We start from the raw sequence: 26,555 nt of genomic DNA on the forward strand, positions 1-26,555 counted from the left end.
GATGGTAAATCAAGTTTTACATGTAATCAATATTCAAAATGAATGATGATAACTAAAAGCATACATTTTGTAAATTGTACCTTTGTTGGATGAATGATCTGAGATATTGCCTATTTAAGATGTATTTAAGATGTTAATACTGTAATTAGGACACCAACTTGTTTTCCACAACACAGTAATCACATCAGTTTTTGCACTGACTAAAATAACACCCTACTATATTTAGTTCTTAGAAGTACATCATTTCAATAATCACATTTGTTGTTAATTGTTAAAAAAGTGAGATATTTTTAGAATGCATTGACATCTCCCTGATATGAAAGCATGAATATTACTGATCTTATTTCATTCAGTATGAAAGAATATTTGTAAATTTCTGTGAATCGCATACTAATTTGCAGCAATTTTAATATCCACTGTCTTCTGCTTTGTGGCAAAATAGTTTAACTAGACTGCACTGGATTTTTTTTAAGACTCATGAAAATCTTAATGTTTCCACAAAAGGAAATAAATGCGCCCCACACACTTTCAAAAATTTGTCTAATTATTTTTAAGTTAGCTTCAAACACCTAGTAAAAAAAATCTACAAATGTTAATCTCTATGTACTGATATGATGAAATAATTACCAAAGCTATACAAAATTTAATAATATTAATTGCACACAAATGTTGCTCAAAACTATAGCTGCTCATTTCATCCTCCAAAAATTTGAAGTTAGTTTCCTTATCTAAGTCTCACTGAAAAGTTCAAAAGTACATTAAAATCACTGCATGCCTATTCACATCTGTTTTATTTATGATTGACATAATTTACTCATTAATTTATACACAAATACATAATGCTGAATTAATGAATCTCTGATCTGTTGCCAAGTTTTTTTTTTCTGATGTGGATAACAGGTCAGTAACTGAAAATGAAAGAAATTAAGTTAACATTTCTAAATGTAAGTCAAATGCTTCTAATAGGCTGTTGAGGTCTTTGTATTAAGGAATTAGATTTGCCCAGTGCTATCCAGCCATGCTGGACTTCCAGACCACTGATAAATCCTGCAAATCTAATATTATACTAACTGCTGTTTTGCGACCAGATGCTGACAAGGGGTTTTAGGCTGTCCTTAGGTTTTTTTCTGTACCTCAAACCATGTTCAGTATCAGACACCTTGATAATAAAAAATCTGTAAAATATATTATGTAACAGCTAATGTCATTCACTTAACCACAAACAAATCATATTTCCCATCATAGGATAGAAAGGCAAGCCAAAGATTTGCTTGCTTAATCAGTACCTACATACAAAATGATTTTATGTAAAATTTTTATTTAAAGCAAACATTTATATCAGTTTAAAGGAATCTTTTTCCTATTTTAGTCAAATATTAATTTGGCAAATAAATATGAGACACAAAATTTTGGAATATATTTTAATGTTTATTCCAAGCATGAAAACACATGCATAAAATGCCAGTATGGTTATTTTTGTACATGTAACAGGAAGACATGTAAATTAATAAAATAAATAATGACAAAGTAAAGTAATAAAAATAAATAATGAACTACAGTCAATGCAGGTTTTTATTTTGTTAAGTAGTTAGTTAGAGGAGACTGTTATTATCTTTAAAACCAAGTCATTCCCTAAGTGTGAAAATGAATCACTTCACTAACAGTGTGTTGAAGACGTTATCTTGTGGTACTAGCAGTCTGCTCTTGTCATTCTTCATGGCCTTTAAAAAAACAAACAAATCATCTTCTCACACTCTCCAAGATACCATACCCCTTACTCGTCATCACCTTGCATCCTAGAAACCATAGAAGACATATTAGCTATTTGCTTGAAGATTTTTTTTTTTATCTGCCAAAAAAAAAAATCACAGGTCATAACATACTTTTCAACAATCTCCTTGCACTGCCACTTTTTAATTCCCTCATATTTTCTTAATTATAATTATATCATTACCAGTGCTGCTTTTTAAGTACTGGAGATGCTTTGGATGCTAATAAATGAATGTTTAATACTCTAACCCCTATTGATTACTATGTAATGTTTTGAAACCAAATTTCAAGCTGAAAAAAAACATTGTTTAGAAAAATGTAATATTTTGAAAAAAGTAAACCAGACATTAAGAAGATAAGAAAAAAAATTGAAAAAGAAATAAACTTCAAAAGTATAACATTTGTAACATTTATTGTCTGGTAATAAATGCTAATAAGTTGCTTGTATATTTGAAAGTAGATGGTAAGGACTATTAAAATGTATGCCATTGTTTCCTGAAACTACAAAGCTAATGATGTTTCCAACAGGGACTATAAGGTTTAATAGAATAAAAGTACGGCAATACCTTGAAAGTATGTGAGGTAATTTTTTATATCCTGACAAGGTTAAACAAATAATGGTTTCTATATGAACACAATCCAGGAACAAATGACTCCATGTGATATGTTAAATATTTAAACAAGATTTTTCATGTAAATTCATTTTCTTCATGTATGTAAACGTCCTGTCTCATTTTATGACAAATAATGTGCAACCAGTAGTATTTACCAGTAGTAAGAGGCAGATTGATGCCGTTAAATATTTTTGGCTTTGGGATCAAGAAGATTTTCAGTTTATTTCTCAGTCCTTATATAGAAATGTAAAAGGCTAAGTTCAAAGTGAGGAGACTTGACAGATTTTGTATGCAGTCACTTGCTCCGTTTACATATCATATGCGTCTTAAACTTTTTTTTTTATAATAAGAAGAATAATTGGTTTCTGAAGGGATCTGAGAACTGTAAAGCTGCACCGACAAATCACTTAACAAAAGCAGCTTATAAAGTTTGCATAACTTAAAAGACAGTTTTCATTAAGCTTCTACTGAAAATAATCACTTATTACATATAGGTGTTGATCGGAGTTGCCATCTAGTCTCTTTAATTACTGTTGCATCTAAGTAATACAGGTTTTGTGGTTAATTATATTGCGCTAGTGCCTCCATACATTTAGTTAGCCACATAACCTGTATACATCAGCTAAAGACAGGAGTTTACAACTCATGTGTTAATTCAACTTGCACTTGCAGCGAGTTAATTACCTAATAAGCATATATTAATATTGTGGTTTTGAAAACTGAAAAATATAGTTTTTCATAAAAAAATATAAATACAGAGGTTCCAAATACAGCCAGTATGCAGGATTAACATGCACTAAAATGTAGCAAATGGGTGATTTGCTAAAGCAATTATTTTCAAGCAGACTAGACCTGAGGACATTTTAAATACTGGGTTAGATTTTGTGACATTTCTATTTTGTTCAAATACGCATGAATTCAGTCTAGCAGTTAAAAAAATAGTTCCTTTTGTAATGCAACCAAATAGTTCAGTAGCAGCAAGTTAAGTGCTTAAAATGCAGTATAGAAACTGATTGATTGCTATGGCTATCTGCTCCTCTAGTTTTCTTTGCATCAGTTTTTGTAAATCAGCCTGGTTTGGCCTTCTGCTTGTACTTTTTCATTTACTCTGTTTAACACTATAGCCCCCCTTTACTTGTTAATTACCAAGAGGAAGTGATACCTTCAAAGCTGCCTTCAAATGAAACCCCCATAAGGAGTAGGAAAGCAGGAGGAGGGAACACAAAATGATATAAGGACTTGTGAATAGTTCTGGTTGGAAATTCAGAAAAAAATTGCAGAGTACATAGTATATGTAGAGTACATTTCTGATCTGCTTACAGGGATTCACAGTATGCCCTACTAAGCATGTGCACTAAACATTGAGGTATGCAAAAATATGATCCTTTAAAACATGCAATGTAAAGGCAGAACATCAATTGAAAGTCATTTATAAGTATTAGTTCACTCTAATTCAGTGTAGGGCTTGTGTCATGTGTACTTGTGCCACATTGTTATCATTTCTAAACACTGTCAGTAGTAAGAGTGAGTCCTAACCAGATTATTAGAAATCACATGGGCAAATACAAACTAGATCATTTACATTTACAAAATGGGAGCATAAGCACATACTTGCATGAGCGTATATAATATATATATAAAAAATATATATATATTTATTTTTTATTATTATTCATTTATTTTTTAATATAAAACACATATACTTACAGGTATGTATTATACACACACACACACACTGCTCATATTGTGCCTGAGTAATTAGAACCACATTTGATCACGTAATGAAGCCAATTCCCTTTCAAAACCTTTACATCATCTATAAATTATGCTCTTTATCCTACTTTCAGAATAAAGTCTAAATTCTTGAATTTACACTAAAAGCCTGTCTTTTAACCTGACCTATATTACAGATAAGGTAATCCTATGGTTGTAAATTGCTGGTCCTTTAGTAGCTTGTATGTAATAGACAGTGAGGCTTCATGGGGAAGATGACCATTATCTTTACTTAACATAGATTGCTAAGTGTGTAGATGGAATTTCTTTATACAAGCACTTCTCACCCTGTTTTACACATATTGCTTCATCAAAGCTCCAAGTTTGAAAACATCCACCACAATATATATAAAATAAACCAACATACCCTTGTATAACAGTAAATATAAGTATGTAATACAAGTAATATAGAGAACATGTCCATTATTAGGAAAAAAATTACACTGCAAATCTTAAAATATTGTGTTAAAATTAACAATCTCCCCTTTCGTGTAAACTCTAACTTACAGGGGTTGATTTACTATAGGTGTAGGGGCAGGGGCGGACTGACAACTCATGGGGCCCCCGGGCAATAGGGGATCATGGGGCCCCTGTGTCCTTGCCCAAACTCAAAAAAGCCTATGAAAAAGGTACCAGGGGCATCTCATGGGGCCCTCTACTGACCCTGGGCTCTCGGGCAGTGCCCAAGTTTCCAAATGGTCAGTCCAACCCCTAGGGGCTATTTACTAAGCAAAGTGAACGTTCACTTAGCTTAGTAACCAGTGTGAAGCTGCGTTCCATTTGAATACCCAATCACATTGAAGGGGAATTGAAAAAGAAGAATATCACTTGCATGTGATTGGATGTATGAAATTAACACAACTTCCTCTTACTCACTAAGCAAAGCGAACATTCTCTTTGGAAAGTGAACATTCACTGTGCTAAGGGAGCAACCTCTAATTATTAAATAAATCAGCATTGATGTGTATGTAGCAATGACACAAAGTACTAAACATTTGTTGCAAAATTGTCATATACCCAATAACTCATGTAGATAGAGTTGTTCAGTCCTCTTTGGTGCATTATTAGCAAATCTCACCACAGAGAAGAAATCGGCATACGGGTATTTGATTACTTCAATGTGAAAAGTGCAAGGATCCATGCATAGAGATCACCTTCCTTGAGTGCACAGGCATCAACTGGGGAGTTCCCATAAGAACCTCACTTTCTCACCTAGACCCAGTAAGTGAGATCATGCATTGGGGTTGATCAGAAAAACACTTTTTAAGATCTCAAGGCAAGTAATAATGCATGCACTTTCCATCAGTGCCCCCACTCTTAATTCCAGACTGTTTCTTAAACATTATTTTTTTCATGTGCTGTTCTATGACATTCAGATATTTCTCAACAAGATCTGCAACCTTGTTAAAACCATTTCGCATCCTTCCTTCTTTTCATGTGTAACTTGTTGTGTAGCTCTGTTTTCACAAGACCCTCAAACATATCAGAAATAATTAGCTGTTACACCCTAAAAATCTGCATTTACAATTGTTTTGCTTTTAAAAAAATCACATCTGAACCTAGGTATTTGCCATTCCCACAATAAGGTCTGGGCATAATGAAGGTTCATTGGTCTCTAAGAGATGGTTATTTCCACTTCTGTGCCCTCTATGCATGCATACAGTGAGTACAACCCTGCTATGAGTGGATAGCTTGATGCCAAAACCTAACATCAGTAAAAAAAATTTTAAAAAGTAAAAACCACATCTGAACTAAATCAACTGCTTGCATGGATGCTCATGTTTGATCTATGTCTAATGGATTCACAGAACCTCCCAAAAATGACATTTAATTTTGAAGACCAGATTATTTATTATTGTATAAAGTTCTCTAAACTACCAAACTATCAGCAGTCTTAAAGAAGAACAATGTTTCAACTTCAACAAAAGATGCTGAAATATATGTATGTCAATACATTATATTATTATTATTCGTGCAATGCTAAAGAAAATAATAATTATTATTTTTGCACTATAGGTTAAAGATAGGCTTAAAAATAAATGGACATGGTTAAATAAAACATAAGTACAATTAATGTTCTACAAATGGTATATGAGCACAAACTTTAGTACTTGTACACAAACAGATCAGTTGTACATTTTCGAGAAAGTGCCAAATAGTATAGCTTCTCGTGATAAATAACCTATACATAATTTTTAAACAGGGCAGGAATATATGATTGTTTTATTGCATTTCGGCAGTTCTTACCAGGCCGTGCAAGTTTCTTCATGCTCCTAGGAAAAAAAAAACCACGGTATCTCCCCTTCACCCTTTTTTTTTGAGAGTGGGAAAATGGTTCATTAAAAGGTTGACCCCTGTTTACTTTATCCTGCTTCTGTTCCCAATTTCTGGACCACGTGACTGTGGGAGTGAGTTTGGTTTAAATTTACTTTCAAGAAAATCTGATAAAATCTTGCCCATAAAGAACCAGTAGTTTTATAGCATTGTCTTTCTTAAAGTATTCGTATGCTGGAGAATTGGTTGTCTTTGCAAATTTGAGGTTGTGAAAAAATCTAACTTTCCTAGCATCTCAGTGAGAGGACCAACTGAAATCTATCTGGTAAGCATCTAATCTCAATAACTTTCTAGGAATAACTAAGAAAGATCAGTAAGAATTAACTAAGTACATTCTATAAGCATTCCTTTGATTACTATTAATATATTTATGCCTTTGCTGCTTATCTTCATTTTACTACCTTATTATATTATCGCTTGATCAGCAAATACATAACAACAGGACGTATCTTGTTCATTACATATGGTTTAGAAATTGGTAATGTGTATACATATTTAAAATTTAGAGAATATTGGTACATTATAATTTTTAGGCATTAATGTACATTTTGCTGCCAGGACCTAGGTAACATTTTAGCCACAAATATTAAATTATAAAGTAAAAGATATGCCACGACAAATATACAGTAGCCAGCAATGTATGAAAATATTAAGTAATGCCAAGGAAAAATATATTTTACTTTTTAAACAATAAATGCCATTTAGAATAAAGGTAGCAGTATTTACATTTAACTCAAATATAAAATTCTGTTAAATACCCATCAAACTTTAGAACCCTTTCTAAGAAGCCATGGCATTTAAAGATTTTCTTTTATATTTTCCAGGATACCAAAATAAACTGACATTTGAAAAAAATGTGTGCACAAATAAGTAAACATTTATTGCACAAAAAAATTACAGAATAATAAAATGCACCCGTATAGGAAGAAAACAACTGTTTAAACATTTGAAACAGTATAACAGAGTCATAACAGCTATATATGGGTAAACATAGCGTTTCTGTATTGTTTATATTTTGCACACTTTGTCTTTTCAGGACAACTTTATTTTTTTTAAGGTTACTTCTCTATGACAACTCACTTATATCTACATTTAGCCTAGTATACATATAGACAGTCAGAAAGATGATTGACAATAATTTGTACATGAAAGAAGTACCATATCAAAATACCATACATCTTTTATTCAACTCTCTTACACGTATCGCCTTGGTTGAAAGGCCGCTGATCCCAGCAGCAGTCAAGAAAGGTTGGTGAAAGGAAAAAAAAAATACTACTAGTCCTTTTGTGTTTGGTTCTAGCAGTGCTGGTCACTGCCCTGTTTTTTTCCCAATCTACGCTAAATACAAATTGCGTGCCATAATTTGAAGCAAGACCTTAGAACTGTAATAATATCCACTAGTTTGACATTCTACAGACTTTCCAAAATATTTATTTATTACCGTCTACATACTTGGCTCCTTAATAGCCTTTGGCACTAACTGAATAGTTTGCTTTGTTTGGTGATATGAAGCCAACAGCTCAGTGAAGCCATGCCATTGTTCATATTTGACTAAGAAACCATATTTCCATCTCTGGGCATTAACCTCCTTGACCACAGATTAAAAATTAAAAATTTTTGCCTCATCTTATTCACATTCAGAGCTGCCTACTGGACGCAATATAATCATTAAGTATAGCATTATGATAATGACAGCAACACTCCATGGGAGCAATTTTCATTCTGGGAAGATGTGTATATTGGTAAAAAAAAAACTGCAGAACAATATCAATCTTATAGTTACTTCTTCTGGATTTTTTTAGTTTTTGCATGGATTTTCATTAATTATAAATTCTGACATAGGCAACTATGTATTTTTGCAATGGCGTCTCAAACTACTATTTGTTGTCACAAACTGTGAAGTAAAATATATGCGGGTTGGTATATATAAGTATATGCAGTTTGCATAAAAACATTTATTTTATTGGAGGCAAACAGTATATTCAGTTTCAAACTAAAGGTCACATCTACATTTTTGCGCCATTGACATACCCGTGGCTTGAACGAGAAACTCGTTATATTAATATTAACACTAATTATCTTTTCTATAGACATCGTTTTTCTCTTTTGGCACAGGAAAATACTTTTATTCATTCCTTTTTACACCATCCACATCAAACTGTGGGAAATGTTGGCATTACCACATGAACGTAATTGTTTACTTACATTTTATTCTCACCGATTTCCAGGCAAACCTAGATGTGATGAGAACTATTGGTCTCTTTTCCAGTCCATTCCATCCACGTTTGATTTCTATTATTTTTAAAGCAATTTGCATATCAGTTAGCAAATGTAAACAGTTTTTTTTTAAATTCACATACACACCCACAAATAAAATTTAGGCCATGCTGATTGCTTGCATTTAGGAAATAACTCAATTAAACCATAAGTGAATACATTGAAAAAAAGTATACAGTAAACAGGAGGTATATACCTATACATACAAAAATTAGGTATATATATATATATATATATAAAAATATATATGTATATATATAAATATGTTGTGAGGTCAGTTTTGTAGTCATTTTGCTTTTAATATTCTGTTGTTTACTGTTTCTGCCGTTATAGTTATATTGCATGCTACAATACACTTTAGATTAAATAAAGGGACATATACTTAAAATTGGTAACTCACATATGATATATTAAGGAAATACATTTTTACTTATGAATGATTCTTACAAACTTGCCTAGTTGTTATCATATCTGTTATTTTGTTTTCCCCTGCAGTCTCAGGGGAATTTAAAAAATAGTAGTGAGTTATAAATTGAAATGGTCAAACACTAAGGTTTTGCATTAGGCTGGGAGTTGTTTTCATAAAGCAGTAGCATGGTGATATATAAAGGAGCAAAACAGTTAAGTTCAGTGTGTATAATATTGCTGAAGCATAGTCCTAAAGGAACTGATTGACAGCAGCAACGTCAGCAAGAGGGGGGAGACTCAAAGGGGAGGGAGAAAGAAGGCCAAAAATTCTATCTCTGAGAAACATTTTTTAGAGAAGATCAAGGAAAAGTTTCTGTGGGATCTGGGAATGTCTCCTCACTGCACTCTGCGATCAGTGTGAAGGATGCATACACTGGACAGGGACCATTTCAGCAGTACCACTAGTTGTTTCTAAATCTCCTGTCAAAAGCTGACCTTCATCTCTCAGCCTACAGCTTCTGCACCATCATCGGTCTTACTCAGAACCAATCTGATTCTGGCCAGACTTTACAGCCTCGAAAACAGGACAAAGAAGGAGAGGGCTTGTAATCTAACCTATCATTTCAGGACATGTTACTTCTTTTTATTTGGATGCAATTGTCAAAATATAAGTGAAGTTTAAGAGTTTGGACCCACTGAAGCCAGTGTAAGTGTAACTAGCCTTTTTCCTTCTTTCTCTCTAATGCTTTTTCCTATGATACTAGTATGTGATGATACAAATGTATTCTGTTGCTCGTGGTATATTGATCGAATTGTGAAGTCTGTAGACAACATAATCAGTTATTATCTCAGTCAATCCAGAAAAAAATACCCCATAAGGTTTCCACGGACAGAATACGATAATATTCTAGAGTTACTTGATAAACAAACTGAACTTTAAAGTCAAAGGGAGTCACTGGCATGATAACGGTTTCAGAGACACATCACACTAGTGTAAACACTGTCTTAAGAAATCGCTTGGTACCTTCTGCAGGTACACAGAAACTGCAAGTTCACTCTTTTCATCTCCAGCCCCCTTCTCCTCCCCCAGTCTGCCAAATCCTTTTCACTACAAGTACTTTTTCCTATAGCTGCCTATGTTGGGCCTGGTTATTTTGAAAGTGGATGTTCCACAACTACTAGCAGATTTTTGTTCAGACTTGAGGCCTGCAACTGTTTTGCATTATTAGAATATATTTAAGCTAAAGAGAAACCTGTACTACATTACACATTCTCCTAATTTTATAAGAAAATGCAATGCGAAATGAAAGGTTTGTAATCACTCGATTGAATAGCTGGTGCATTGTTTTATCGCTCATGACTGCATATTTTGGCCAATTATTTGCACTTTACAAATTTAGCAATCAAGTAAGGTAAGTATTTTGAAAATTGCTCCGGTATATTATACAATGTATACAATTACGTTTGTCAAATCTTTCTAATGCTTTGACCTGCTATTTCTGATGGTTACATTCCAGAGTATTAGTAATAAATCATCAGCTAATTATCTAAATTGCAATTAAATAAGAAAAGTTGACAAATATATAGCAGCACATAACGTACTAGTAAATCACCAAGAATACAACAGCGGAAAAAAAAGTGAACATATATCACCAAAGTGATTTAAAAAAAGAAATATTTAGCCTACTTGAAGTTCACTTTATTTTATAACAAACTTCTCTGAATATGTTTTTGCAATATTATCAACAACCATATTAATTAATGGATCATTATTAGTGAAGTTACATGTTGCATGTCGCTTATTATTATACAGGATTTATATAGCGCCAACAGTTTGCTCAGCTTTACAACATAACGGGAGACAATACAGCAACATACAGTTCAATACAAGAGGGTTAGGAGGGCCCTGCTCCTAGGAGCTTACATTTATCACAGCTATTTGCTTTTAAACCAAGGCTAAAAATATCTAACTCTATTTTTATCATATTTGGTCACCTTTGATTCAAGATTTTCTCAATTCCTGACATACACTGATGTTGGCAAAAAAAAAAAAATACAGTAACTTGTATTTTTTGTTTTCTTCTTTAAACATGTGATGACAAAAATTTTTTTTTTTTAATAATGGTTAATGGTGTATCCAGATAAAAAATAGCAAAACAGATTAAAAACACAATAACTACATCTAAATAATAGTGAAAATAATTTATTAAACATCAAATAAGCAACAGTAATCAAAGGAGAGACAGTATCAAGGCGGAGTAATTTGACAGATGAAGACTAGAATTTATGCTTGGTGTGTATGCAAAAAAAAAGTATGAAAGGAATGACTTGAAACTGGATTAGAAAGGCACATTTTAACATGGTTCATAGCACATTTCATAGATTCATGCTCTGAAAGCATGACGTGAGTTTTTTTTTCCTCTATTACATTTAAACTCTGTGAATGGATATCTGATATATTTTTCCAATGACAGAAAATTTTTCAGTAAATATAGCTATGCAGCCAGCAATGAAGGTATTACAAAAAAACCCCACTCTTTTCACATATGTTAGTAGCTTTTTATACTTTGTATTTCTTGTAAGTATATAATTTTTGTTGTCAAACCATAGGAGAAAATATTTAACCCAAAGAGGTGAAACAAGTCACCTGTAAAACCACATGACGTTGAGTCTCTAGAAATGACATTTGCTGACTGCTGGCTGCACATACACATAGCTTTGATTTTTGCATAGCCAGTACTGAAAAGTGCCTTTCTCCAAGAAAGAACTATGTTGATGAGCAACAGGTCCTGTAATGTTGTTGTCATACCTTATCTTTATTGCTTCTTCCCTGTCTCTGTTCAAGTTTAAGAGAGGTCCCTTCTAATCCCACTGTGCTTACATTTGAACTGGATCGATTATCTTAGATGTCTTTTCTTTCATAATCAACATATTTGGGATAAAATGTGCGCGCACGCACGCACGCACGCACACACAAACACACACACACACACATACAGTATGTTTATATATATATATATATATATATATATATAATATTACATTATGAGGATATCAGGATAAAAATATGGACTACTCATTTAATTATAAAACTTTTGTGTGTCTATTTTGGTTTATAAATCTATAAATACCATATATTTCTATTTGGAATGTGCTCTTTATAAATGATGACAGATAGCAACTCTTTTCTAGTTCGAAATAAGCAATTCCAACAAATATTAAAATGCCTGCTTTATTTTTACTTTGCTGTTGGCAACTCATCCCAAAATCTTCCATGCAGCAATTTGGATGCACTTCACAAAGAGTGCTGTGATGGGCATCCTACAATGATACCATAGCACTGCAATTAAACTGCACTTTGAAACTACAGGTTCCTTTGACCCTCAGTTTTTGGTGTAAAGGTCTGAATTATCCCTAACATGCTTTATTGAATTTGACTTGTTTATAGAGCATCTTCCAAGTATTTAACACAATTATAATTCAAGAACTCCAACTTTTTTTTAACAGTCATTGTTTACTTATATAAACATACATAACTGGAGAATTGGAATATGCCCAATTTAGCAAAATACCTACACAACCTGGAAATAAAGGAATGTTCTTTTCTACTATGCATAATACTACAATATTTGATATTTATGTCTACAGGTTATTTTGATTATGTGACAATAATAGAACAATAAAAATATATGCACCTTCTGGAAATAATTGAATTTACTAAAGCATTGGTCTTGATGCTGACCCAGTGAACCAGTGTTCACTTAAAATATCCTACTAGTTTTCAATGAAAATGTAATATTTTTTAAATTACCATTAAACCAGGGGCCTGACTTACTAATAATTGACAAAGTGAGCCTGTGAGAGAATGAATGATGTTATTAAAAAAAAATAACACCCTGCATCTGAATGTAGCTTTGCTTCTGTAAAGTTTGCCATATGTCACACTTTAGTAAATCAAGCCCTAGATGTTTCAAAAGAACACATTTTCATTGGATTATATATATATATATATATATATTAATTTTATATATATATATATATATATATATATATATATATATATATATATACATAAAAAAGTGTGTGTGTGTTTTAATGTAACCTCTAACACATAAAAACAGCTACTTTTATTAAATGTATTTGCAGAATTCCAAATGGAACATAGTAATGTGGTATACTAGACAAACTATAAAGATGATTTCTAACCTACTGATATAGCAAAGTTGTCACTTTGTCCTTTGGATGGAAAATGTGGTATAAAATGAAAGGGGAGGAGTAAATAAACTCAGTTTGCTTTCATCAGATGATTGATGTAAAATCAAAATCTATTACTTTTTTATGTGACATCTAAACATCCATACCAGATTATTATTAGTTAATGATTGTTAGTTAATAAAGAAATACTGCTTAAAGGAAAGGATACACCACAAATCATGTCTCAGAATACACTTAGATATACAACCATAGGAGCACAATTGTTTATATTGTTAAACAAGTCCCTAAAAATATTTTAATAATGTACATGTCAGAAATGCTTTTTATTTTCAGGGTAAACTGTACCATTTATTAAACCTTTTAAAGTCCAAGACTTTAACATGCATCTGTCATTGACATGAATTTGATTGATGCTTTGATGTACAATTAGAACAGATCAGTCTTCAGTTAACCCTATATTTATAAAATGACATTTCTGACCATATGGAACCTCATTCATCTCACTTACGCAAGGCATTCATTTAAAAGTGCTCTATTACTTACTGTATATTACATCTGTTCTAACAGCAATCAATTATTGCACTCTATTTTTTTTTTAAAAAAGCCTGCATGTTTCACAAGCAAAACATTCACAGTTTGGGAAAGCAAAAGTTAAAATAAAGTATCTTTTTCACGGAAGGTTTCTGCGTACTGAGCATATACTTTCAACAGAATAGACTGATTAGGGTTGTGTTGTGATAATTCTGCTTTCGTGACAGTGTCAGATCCTCATGATTTAGATAAAGTTTGATAAATTAAGCTCTCTCTATGCAAGCTTTTTATTTTAATTTAGAGGGGAAAAAAACAGCCAAGAGTAATATGTCAAGGTTGCAAAAGTAGCAATTAATTATTATTGTTCATTTGAGATAAATCATATCATCTTAGTATGTATGTTTTTATGTTTTTCAGCTGGAAATGACGTATAATGGAAAAAATAAAATGTACTTGACAAATATTTTAAGATATATATATATATATACAATTTTTTTCCCCCAAATAAAATATTCCCAAACATACAATAACACTCAAAAAATATAAAGTAGCCTGTTTCTGACAACTCTATCAATGCCTAGATAAATATTGTAATGGGGTAGTGGGTGTGGCTAAATAAAATTATTAGCAACCATACATAACCACATAAAATTGAGGAATACTTCTCAATCTTTGCAGCATTCTGCAGTTAGAAATGTATATAAAGAGCACATTAAAAAGTTCTTATCAATTTTCACTGCTAATTACTCAGCATTTTTTGCATGCATTTAAAGTAAGGACAGTTTCTATGATGTGTAAATCTCTACTAGAAATAGATTTTGCTTAGTCAGTTTCTAAAACCTATTTAAACTGGGCTGCCAGAAAAATATTTTCTTTAGTATGTCATTGGTTTTTGTCAGGGCATTTTGCATTTCTAATATGAAAAGGTTTGAGTTTCTAAATTATATATTACTTTTAAAAGCAGGGCAGGAAGTAAAGTATTTTGGCGAGGCACACAGATTTTTTTTTTTTTTAGCCCAATCATTGTCCACTGTTATCCTGTAGTGCATAAAGTTAAACTTTATGTGGTGTAGTGGTAAAAAACACCAATTGTGAATAACCTTTCTCAAATAAAAGTCAGACCAGTTTTCTCAAAGTTCCTCAGCTACCATTAGAGGGCCATTTCCCAATGCACAGCTTCAGTCTTTGTGGGCCCATAACTGACTGTGTTGATATTGCTGCTTCAGCAAATGGCTAGGTGAATAGATCAGTCATATTGATTGACACACCTATGTTCCACAACAGTTGCCTTTAAAATGTAATCTTTAATTGGGTGGGGAAGAGTGAGGCTCTATCCAACTGAACTTGCACATTTCTATTACCAATCAATTATGTTTATAAACTTCATAAGCCATGTTTAGATAAACAGGTTTGTAAATATACTTTGCAGGAACTGGACTGCTGCTTGTGCATGGAATTATCCATTACCTAAACTATTAGCGCATGGCCAAAACAGGGTATATTTAATTTAAAAACTGAACATTCTTAAAATGCTGTATTTTATTTTAGTGGTAGGCAAAAAAAATGAAAAAAAAAAAAAAATTTGCCAAGCAGGGAATCCCATATTTAAGGTAAACTGTCAGTTGGCTCAAGTGAATTTTTTTATTTCTTCCTAAAATGGTTTGGCATTTTAGGCAACAACAGAACTACTGACTTTGCATATCTATTACATTTGTAGGTTACATATTTATAAAGAGATTGTACACACACACACACACACACACATATATATACAGTATATATATATATATATATATAAAGACATACATGAATAATTGGGTTTAATATATGGTTGCTGTTTAAGTAAAATGTTGTAAGTTAGCCTATGTTTTAACTTTTGCAGTATGCCTTTACAACGTATATAAACATATTAAAAGTAAATATAATATCAATGTGTATTTAAAAATTGTATCAGATACAAATTTTAAAATGAAAAATGTCGCCTTCATTAGATACTAAGGGGTTAATTTATTAAAACTGGAAATTGAAAAATCTGGTGCAGCTCTGCAAAGAAACCAGTCAGTTTCCTGTTTTTTTTTTCAAAGCTTAATTGAACAAGCTAAAGTTAGAAGCTGATTGGCCACCATGCACAGCTACACCAGAAATTTCGCTGTCCAATTTTAGTAAATCAACTCCTAAGCACTTTTCCAATGAAATCACAACTGTTCACTTTTTGACAATAAAATTGATAATGATGATTTTTTTTGTTATCATTAGCAGCATTAGCAATAATAAGGAGGATGGGTCGCAGCAAAACACAAGTAAGCAGGCAATGATATCAGCATTTCTTTAGGTTAATCCCCTGTATGGGGGTATGGTCAATGCCTTTAGGATACAATTAGGTCCTAATTTATAGCATCTACTGTATTGTTGTAACTGAAAAAACTCACCAGTTAGTATTAACACTACATTAAAAATATGTTGTATTATTGAATTCTTTGGAACTGGTAGAAAGAGGTTGTTTCCTGGTAGAGAATATTTTTAGGAGAATTATGATTTTAAAAGGGCTGGAGAGTGAAACACAATTCGGCAGAAATTGCAAGTATTCATAAAAGTCCAATTTCCCCTGAAAATTTTAAAGTGGTTTTAGACAGGATGTCTTTAGTACAGTTTCTGCACTCTGTTGCTTCAAGAAAAGATATGTAATGTATTTTTATATATCCTTAAATGGCTGCTAAAGTCATGAGATATCATATAAAAATTTTCCTGACCAGTATACCAATCAAACTCATACACTATTCTGTAAATTTCATGTTGCTCCAATTATGGGAATTATGTGAAGAATCTGTTCATGTCACAGAACTATTTGGCTGCCAGATCTAAACCATAAGTTTTAAGACTAGTAGTATCTTGTATTCAAGCTATAAGAGAAAACATTTATGATTGTGAAGTCAACTTTACAACCACATACAACCAAAGCTGTACCTCTCACATATGCTTTTTGATATTGTTAATTGCAGAATAGCACAAAGCGCTGAGCTTTTGATGAAGCTTCTGAGAATAAACAGTGCATTTTTCCAGTAAAGTCTAAGCTGATGAGCAACAGGTTCTAAAAACTCCTGTCATACCTTATCTTTATTGAGTTTCCCTGTCTTTTCCCAAATCTAAGAGGAGTCTTTTTATCTTACACTGCTTATATATACATGGTTTACATAAGCATATACTACTCGTCTATATAAATGATTAACATATACAGTATTTGTAGTGCATGCTAAATATTTCTTAATATGTGCCATAGCAACAATTTACAGTTTAGAACTACATCATATTAGATTTGGTTCAATAATCACAAAAATTAGAAATGGGTTTATTTACTGGTTTTAATTCTTGTCTGGTAATTCTGGTTTGTCAAACAATTGGTTAGCCCGAGTGAGAATTTAGGAATATCAAATACTCAGTTTAAAAATGTCATCTTCCATAATCTCTTCATTGTAGATGGGTTGATTTACTAAGGGACTAGTTCTTTCATAGCCAGCGTTCACTTTAAATACCCAAGCAAGTTCAGAAGAATATAAAAAGATCTTTTTAAAATGAAAACAGAAAAGGATGAAAAATAGCTTTTTAGTGATTCCGCTACATTATATTTAAGTTAAAAAGTTACAGGAGTTTTACGTCAGCTCAGCGAGGGCTTGTATACATGGACATTTTTGCACTTTTCTTCTGACCTATGTTTGTGAAGCAGTTTGAAGGGATTTGAAAGGCTATATTTGAATCTTTAGCTGGATCTTATGAAGCAGCATTTGTTGCAACATTTGCTTTGTGCTTTTGTAAATGCACCATGTACTATTCTAATGAATTTTTCCCCCATGCAAATCAATGTGCATAAAAAAGATCTAAAAACATCTAAACAGAATCATAAACCAATTTCAAATGCATCACAATTTGATCTTAAATGCATTCAATCTTGCCTGAAAGCTTCAGAAGCATGCTGTCTTTGATTTGATGTCAAAATCTCTTACAGACTAACCCCAAAATCTTACTTTTAATTTCCAATGTACAGGAAAAGCAAAATAATAACAAATTAGGAAGATAAATAAAGAATGAAAAATAGACACATAGATTGCCATTGCATAATTTGCAGAGCAACTTTTAAACAATAATGCTGATATCTCATAACACATAGATACATATGGATGGTTTATATGGTAAATAAAAGAGAAAATGCAAAACAGCATTTTTAGAAGTTTCCACTTAAAATTACTTTCCAAAATCATCAGCAGCAAATAGGAGCACACTACATCAAAGTTCACTGATTAAGGTTTTAAAAGAATGCAATATTTAATAATTTGTTTTGCCAGCTAAGAAGAAAGTGTGAAACATTTTGAAGAAATCTAATCCTAACCAGTTTTCTTTCATTAAGTGAAAATGAAATTAAGTTCTTTTTAAATAAAATCCAGCTAGGAAAAAATGTCCTAGGGAAATAAAATAAAAAATCTGGAGCTGTCTCATAAAAGAAGAAATATGCCACATGTCAAGGATATTAGTACCCCTAGTATGTTCAACTGGCAGGACACACAATCCTTGTTTTCCAACACTGCAAGCCCATGACTTTAGAAAGTCTTAGCAAGGGGTAAATAAAATAAAGATTAAAGATACATCTCATTTAGCAGTGTAAACTTAACCATTTAATAAGGCTCTTAGCGTTAAGATGTTAAAGTATGTGTATTCTCAAGTTTACATGAACTTGATTGGTGCTTTGATGAACAGTTAAAATACAACAGGCTTCAGGTGAACTGTTTATTTGTAACAACACATGTATATCTAGAAAGAGCATATGCACCTAACTCAGATGAAACATTGTTTATATGCAATTTACTAAAGGATGCTTATTTTTAACTGAAATTCAAAATCCTGTATTTAATTTAACTACCTGTTCGGGCGAAAGGGATTATTTTTCTTTTTAGATTTATCTTTGACACCGAGACTGAGATTTTAAAATAAACACAGGTTTGCCACTTTGGTATACATTTTTCATAGTTTTCTGAACCAGCACCTGTACTTTAATTAACAGCTTCTAGTGAGCATGCCCTAGTTTTTGTTTAAATCATAACAAAGTACATTGGACATATTTTGAACTTGGGTTTGTACTAAAATTAATTTTATAAAAAATAGCAATTTATATGCTGTAGACCATGGCTTGATTTTGTTTATATATATATTGTATATATATATATATATATATATATATATATATATATATGTGTGTGTGTATATATTTGGCTTAATCTTGGTATAGTTAGAAATACTGCTAAATAATTTTTAGCAGCTTCTAGGGACAGCTGGTAGTTGGTAATATTATATAATACACAGATTTTATAACAATAGATTGAAATAGAAGGAAATATTGTTTTCAAATTCAGAGAAATTTTCCTACAGTGGTATTATATTTCATCAAGCCCAGGTCAAAATTTGGAAACGCTTATCTACACTTCCTGAGATATAAATGTATACCCTACATTGCTATTATTACATTTGATACTACTAATACTACTATACTACTGATAGCGCTAATACAACAGTGTATTAATAAATGTTCGTAAAAGACAGTTCACTCTTGAACTCGAACAAAATTAGCAAAATGACACTTGAAAAGATTGTATTGAGCAACACCAAAGTTTAATCGAATACTTTCAAAATGTAGTAGGATCATACGTTAGCATGATTAACATTGCAGGCTTTCAGTAAAACCTAAATATGATAAATATTTGTTTATTATCAGACCTTTATGACACATAAAAAAGTTGGTCTATTTTAATGGATATACAATAATGACCGACATTATTATTCTGTTCTTAGTCTTTCAAAAATACAAAGCAAGAGTTATGATTTATTATGAAGTACTTAAACCAACTCAGTGACCAAAGCTAAGTAGAATTAAAAAAAATTCTATTACATTACTTTTATCATTGTGTTTTTAAGCAAATACCCATCTGCAGCACTAACATAACACTTATGTCCTCTTGCCAACAGTGTAATGCATAAATACACTAGCAGGAATAGTGGGCTTTAATGCCTCACCACTGCACATATGTGCTCACAGAAGCCTGAGGTTGTGTGCTGAGAGCGAGCTCACAGTGCCCACCCAGCACACTGATGGAGCTGTTATCAACAGCTCTCAGTAATGACTTCTGATCAGGGGCCTATGGGATGGGCTCCTGATCATGTGATCACTGTGAGATCCAATCACATGATATAGAAGCTGTGCTGCATCCTGCGCATTAAAGCCCATTTTAAATTGCAATTTGAAGGTGGCATGAAGGAGTTGTTTAAAACATGTTAAACATGTTATGAGATATGCAATAGTGTTGAAAGAACCAAGTAGCTATAGCCAGAATTTAAACTTTTTCACCACTTTGTATAAAATTAGGGCATTTGATGGGTTCCTCCATGGTCCTTTGCAGTTTTGTAAATCTCTTCCTTCTACCTTTTTATCTCAAGCAATACAGTAGAGGCTGTGTCAAAAGGCACAATCCCCTAAGCGTAGCAGAAATGCTGTTTTCTAAAAGTACTGGAGATGATTACATCTCTCAAAGGCAGCTCAGAGACACAACTGTAGGAATACACTGCACAGAGGTCAGGGAAGTCTGCTATAACTTCTGATTACCATCATCAAACTAAACAGCTTTGTACTATCAAGTGACAGGCAATTGTCAAGTGTTTCCTATATGTCAAGTTTTGCTAGTGCCACACACAGCAGCTGAAAATTGAGAGACATGGAGTCTCCTAGTAATAGTGTGACTACAAAAACCAACTGACTACAGGGACATACATAATAGATTCACATAATTTTTCCTCCTTAGACTCAGCGTGCTCCAGCAAAAACAGTTTGTTACTGTTCTTGCACAATTAATTTCATACCACCTTAACTAGTCCATTTGCAATGCAATGCATTAGCAACACAAATGTAGGCTAATTCAATAAAGTACATGTAGAGTCAAAACTTTTTTCTAGTTGCGGATAGAGTTGGGAACCCCTGACTGTCTTTTTTTTTTTTTGCCGTTGTCTATTGCTGTGGGAATTTCCCTTCACTTACACCTCACTGACCCAAAAATGCAACAGGAAGTTAGAGGAAATCTACAAAAGTGAGGCAAGTTCAATTCCCTTCTTTGGACAGCTATTCCTGACACAGATGTTCCCATTGGCTGCTTTTCCCTTGCCTCTTGTTCTCTTGTTCTGGGGACAACCCTAAAATTTGGGATTTTCTTTCTTGATTTACTAAAACTGAAGAGTGCAAAATCTGGTGCAGCTGTGCATTGTAGCCAATCGGTTTCTAACTTCAGCTTATTCATTTAAACTTTGACAAAAAAAAATGGAAGCTGATCAGTTTCTATGCAGAACTGCACCAGATTTTGCACTCTTCAGTTTTGGTAAATTAACCCCTAAGTGATAATGGTAACCAGTAAAACACAGAGAAGTTAATATCTCCAATGGAAACACAGATGGCAATAAAAACTTGACAAATGGTGTAACCTTCCTCCATGCTATCCCAAAAACCCCCAAAACAAAACAAGAAAAGGTTTTGCCTAGAGATACAGTTTAAAACTGGAGAAAAGAAGGTGAATTAAAAAGTGAAGTTATTGTGCATATTAACAAATCAGAAAGGTGAAATATTACTGGCTCTCATTGGCAGCAACTTCACTTTTGTGCTATTTTTCTATTCTCCAGTTTTAATGAACCAACATTTCAATGTTTTTCACTTTTCACACTGCAATGATAATCAGTGTAAAATTTTAATTTTATTGTGCATATTTCAATGAATATATTTAAAGTCATAAATTTCCATTTAATTTACATGAAAGGGCATTTGGAAAGGATAGGTAGAATTGGGAGGTTTTACATTGTTATACAAACAAGAAACCAATCACTATTCTTTATCATTTTAGTGATATAACACAATAATATAAAGATGAATGTAACATCATTTTTTCTACATTACTGAAGCTGTTGGCACTTAAAAATATAGAGTAGACCAAAAATATGAGACACTCAAAACATCAAATATTTGCCACTTATGCTTGTTGTCACTTTGTGTGCACACTGTAAACACAAATAACAATATAATCCATTTAGGCTGATGTAAATACATTACTAAAATTGCATATAAACTTTAACATGTTAATTCCATAGGTTGATTTCAATTATCCAGCTTTCCTTAAAATAGCACTTGCTGATTCTGCCTTAAAGATATTGTTCAGGTATTTCTTGCTATGGGCTGACAACTACCTGCCAGTTTTATTCACATGTTATCACCATGTCAAATGCACCCACAGCTGTGACTACAAGTAGTAACGCCAACACAAACTGTGCAGGTGTATTCCACCATATACACTATTAACAAACTGATTCAAAGCAAAGATGTGATGCTGATGTTAAAATGCAGACCGACATGGTTGATAAGGTTTTTGGAAGAACAACAGCATTAATATGCCAAAAAGGAATCATGAAAAGAATTTAGAAAAAAAAAGATTTCTGTTGTTTACGATATACAAGATGCATTCCATCTATTTGAGGTTTAGTTTATTTTAAATGATATCTAAACCCAAGAACAAATATTTTATGTTTTGCAGCTTACTATTCCTTAGCTGTGGTAGCTGCAGTAGTTTTCTTTAAGACTAAGAACATTTTCAGAAAGTACAGAAAATAGGTGTTACTTTTGCCAAAAATGCAGTGTCGTCTTGTGAATTTAACCTTAATCACAAACAATTGAACCTTCCTTCCAAGCTTTTTTTGTAAACTACATATTACCCTACCCCCATAATTAAAATGAAGGGGGGAAGATGTGTTTATAGTCAAAATCATAGGAATGCTTAGACAAAATAATCTGTTTGTAATGGGAAGGGAAGGGCATGCTTGGTAATATTATGTAAATATAGTTTTTGTGCATAAAGAAACTGCCTTAACTGCTTATAAAATAATAATAATAATATAAATCATGGAATCAGTGACACCCTATAACAATCATGGATCCTCCAATAGATACAGTGCAGTGACTGAGCATGACACATTTACTACATATTTACTTTAACTTTTCAGCAAAGCATGTAAACTAAAATGGCAACAACCGCATATATACATATAGTGAGAGTGTAAGTGGCATTGGGAAAAAAATGCTCCTTCCACGGTGCAATACATTTGTCAAGGTACAAGTGAAGGTAATAAAAATGTCAGTGGCTGGAGAATAGGTAACACTAGCAGCAGTAATCACATTCCCAGTATGATAAAGGTTAAGTTCTCAAAGAGATGAAAAATACCAGCATCGATTAATCCTAACCATGCTTTTGACATTACATTCCCATTGCAAAGTGAATACTCATTTTGCTTAGTGAATACAGTATTCTTAAGATATGTTGACTTTGAACCCCAAAATGCATGTGAAAAAAAAGTTATAAAAAATGATTTTTTTCTTACATACTATATGTTGTTTAAATTTGTTTTACTATAACACAATCCAATGAGTGCAAATAAAAATTTAATTTTAATTGCATATGATTGGATGATCGAAGTGAACAAAGTTTTATATTATTCACCAAGGTGAGTGAACATTTCCCCTATAAAGTAAACTTTTATTTTGGAAGGTCAGCATTCTGTAATTTTTCAGTAAGTCAAGCCCAGTGATTTGTGCTTAAGTATTTTCAGCCCATACAAGCATTTTCCTTCATAGTTTGGCTTGTCAGTGACTACAAATATTCAGTCACAATGTTTGCTTTTTGTAAAAGTGATACATTTCCCTGGATCTAAATAAGGAGGAATATAAACTGTATGAGGACATCCAAAGTTTTGAATGTGGTGAGTATTTGAAAGATGGAGGAGGGTGTTTATAGTATTGATGGTAACATTAGTGGAAAATTCAGTAATTAAAAAATGATTGCCTTTGACATGATTTAGGATAAAGACGCCTAGTGGACAGGATATGAATACTGGCCAGGGTGATGGAAAGGAAGTAGGAGAATAAGAAGGGAAGCTGCAGCTATGTTGGACCAAAAAAACATAATTATCTAAGGGTAGAATGGCCTCTAAATGGGGTAGCTCTGACACTGGTTATGTTAATGCTGCTTCTTGCTAGGTTCTCCAGGCTGTTGTTGGAGTGGCAATCCAGATCATGCTAAAAAAATGTATGTATCCTACTGACCATTTATTTTTTGGATAAATGTTGATCCAGTTCGACTGAGGGTGCTAAAGTCCCTACCATGCCAGTTACTGAATTTAAGCTACTTTTGCATACTTATGAAGAGCCACCATTCCTCCAATAATGCTGTTTTGGCAAAATATGTTCTAATACTTGTTGCTGTGTATCCAAAAATTATCATAAAAATAAAAACTTTTGAGGTTTTTGCTAAAGCCTCAAAGGGCAATTGGAATGTGCGGGGCAGGAGCAAGCAGGTCAGAGTATTATCTTTGTTCTGAAACTATATATGTTTGTAGAATGGTGTGTTCTAGGTTTTGAAGTGCTGAGGATTTTCTGCAAATAAAAGAGCATTGTAGATATTTTTGGGGGTGCTTGCTGCAGAGTCCCTTTTTGTAAAAATGCCCACACAGGTACATTTTTCTTCTGCGTGTGGTATGTTAATATACATACTCTTTAAACTGTCAAGGAAATGTATATATCACTTGTTTGATTGCTGCTGTGTGACGTATATTTTTTCATCATTCCACATATATAATTTCACGATTCCACTCCCCTATACACAATCTGTAAGGCTGTGATTAACCATTCTACTTCAGCCAAACCCATCACCACAAGCCACTTTCAGATATACTCCATGTACATTCATGCGCACAAGAGGGATTCATTCTACTCCCTCTTTTCCATGCAAACACATACACTGATTCTGCTTGCATACATACACTAGGCACACTGTGCTGCTCTCTAGACACTCTTTACCACTCATTACATATTCTACACCATCACACAAGGTAACTGTTCTTACATGTCCACCTAAACATTGAGACCGTTTTGTTAAGCAGCAAAGAATGAACTGATTTAAAAGCAGGTGAATCAGGAATTTGCATTTTAATTTACTTTAATGTATCATGTTTGTTTAATCTGCGGACAATAATACATTTATAGCACATAATTGCTTGGATCCCTGAATTGTAGAAGTGTTTAGGAAAAGATGGATCTCTATGGAAATACTCAGCTGAATAAAAAAAAGAGAGAATCAGCCAATTGCCTAAATAGACGTAAAGTATAGATAAGGAAGCAATGGAAAATCTGCTCCACCAGCATATGAGAGGACTGGTAGAAAGGCTACTCACTAGAAACACCGGCAGAAAAATAAAAGGCACCAGGCTTATTATAATATTGTACCTATGATAAGAAAGCTTTAAAAAAATAATAATAATACTAATAACTAAAGTTTCTAAAAATATGCAGCTATGTAAACTAAAATAGATTACAAACCATAAGCTATTTTATGACAAATTAATTTTTAATAATAAATCATTATTTTCATTGAGAAGCCAAAGGTTAACAAATAAGCCAACATAGCAGTTGACTTATTAAGCACTTTCAACACATGGAAACATTTACGTAAACAAATACATGCCAGCAAATGGTTTAGCTATGATCCAGCTGTAAAGCTGTCCTGGTCATATCGTGCAAATGATGCAAATGCTACAAAACTGTGGAATGTTGTAGATAAGTTAAGCTAAAAAAAATTAAAAGCAAGAAAAGGACTTTCAGAATTAGCAGGGCTCCACTAATCTTCAGAAATGAAAGCATGAACTCTCAAAGCTTAAAGCAGGAAAATCAGGAATGGCTTTGGACATTTTGTATGCAGGAATCAGAACCAGATCAGAAATAAGACAGACAGAAATAGAAACAATATAGTAGTTAGCCCAGTCATTTGAGAAAAGTCAGAATATCCACTGAATATACACAAGCCACATAGAAAAGAGCAACGGAGCTAATCTGAGCTCATGCTCTTCAGTTTACAGAAGCCACCTTTCTCCTAAACAAAATTTGTCTACTAGCCTTTAGATGTCCCTAGAACACACCCCACTAAAGAGTCTCCTTTTGTACCTGGGCAAGCATGGGTGCCGTTACCTGTAGGAAAGATGAATGTTTTACAGAATGCAAATAAATACACACAGGTCACAAATATAAAAATAAAATATCCCTAAGAATAATACAAACACAAGACTGAGGCATATAGCAGACACAAAAAAATCACAACATAGAGACAAAGACAGCAAGATAAGCAAAGACACCCAGAGGATGGGATATCTAGGGGACCTAATGTTCAAAGTAGACATGGGTCCTAGGAAAACTGACATCATAAACACTGATAAATGGGTATAAGAGTTAAAGTTAGACAACTGATGCAAAAAGAGAAATAAGAAGTAGGGATGATTGAGGCTATAAACAAAGACTGAAGTTCACAGTAACTTAAGTTGTATTTCCCATGGCAGTATGTGGTGTGGCTACGCTATGGAAAGCAAACCTGGCTGTGGTGTTTTCATTATCCAAATTGGTTTCTGTACCAATTCTGAGGAAAGTTGAGTTATTACTGCAAGAGGGAGTTCAGTAAAAGAGTTGTTGAGCATCCATAGGGAGAATTAATTTTACTCCAATCACACCATTAAAAACATCAG

At 32.9% G+C, this 26,555-nt stretch overlaps 1 protein-coding gene across 4 annotated transcripts in view; it reads left to right on the forward strand.

Annotated features, from left to right (window-relative positions):
• The first annotated feature begins 6,648 nt into the window (after window positions 1-6,648).
• Window positions 6,649-26,555, forward strand: part of TBX4 (T-box transcription factor 4) — a 228,245-nt gene continuing 208,338 nt past the window's right edge. For 3 of the 4 annotated variants that reach the window (XM_089676640.1, XM_089676643.1, XM_089676642.1), the window contains exon 1: window positions 9,536-9,882. The gene's annotated coding sequence lies outside the window, so the exon portion shown is untranslated. Of the gene's footprint in view, window positions 6,757-9,535; window positions 9,883-26,555 lie in introns of those variants that run through there. The other variant, XM_089676641.1, reaches the window with a different exon arrangement.

This window comes from Staurois parvus, unplaced genomic scaffold (assembly GCF_062004578.1).
Source record: "Staurois parvus isolate SC_StPar_1 unplaced genomic scaffold, SC_StPar_1.0 ptg000172l, whole genome shotgun sequence".
Taxonomy (NCBI): Eukaryota; Metazoa; Chordata; class Amphibia; order Anura; family Ranidae; genus Staurois; species Staurois parvus.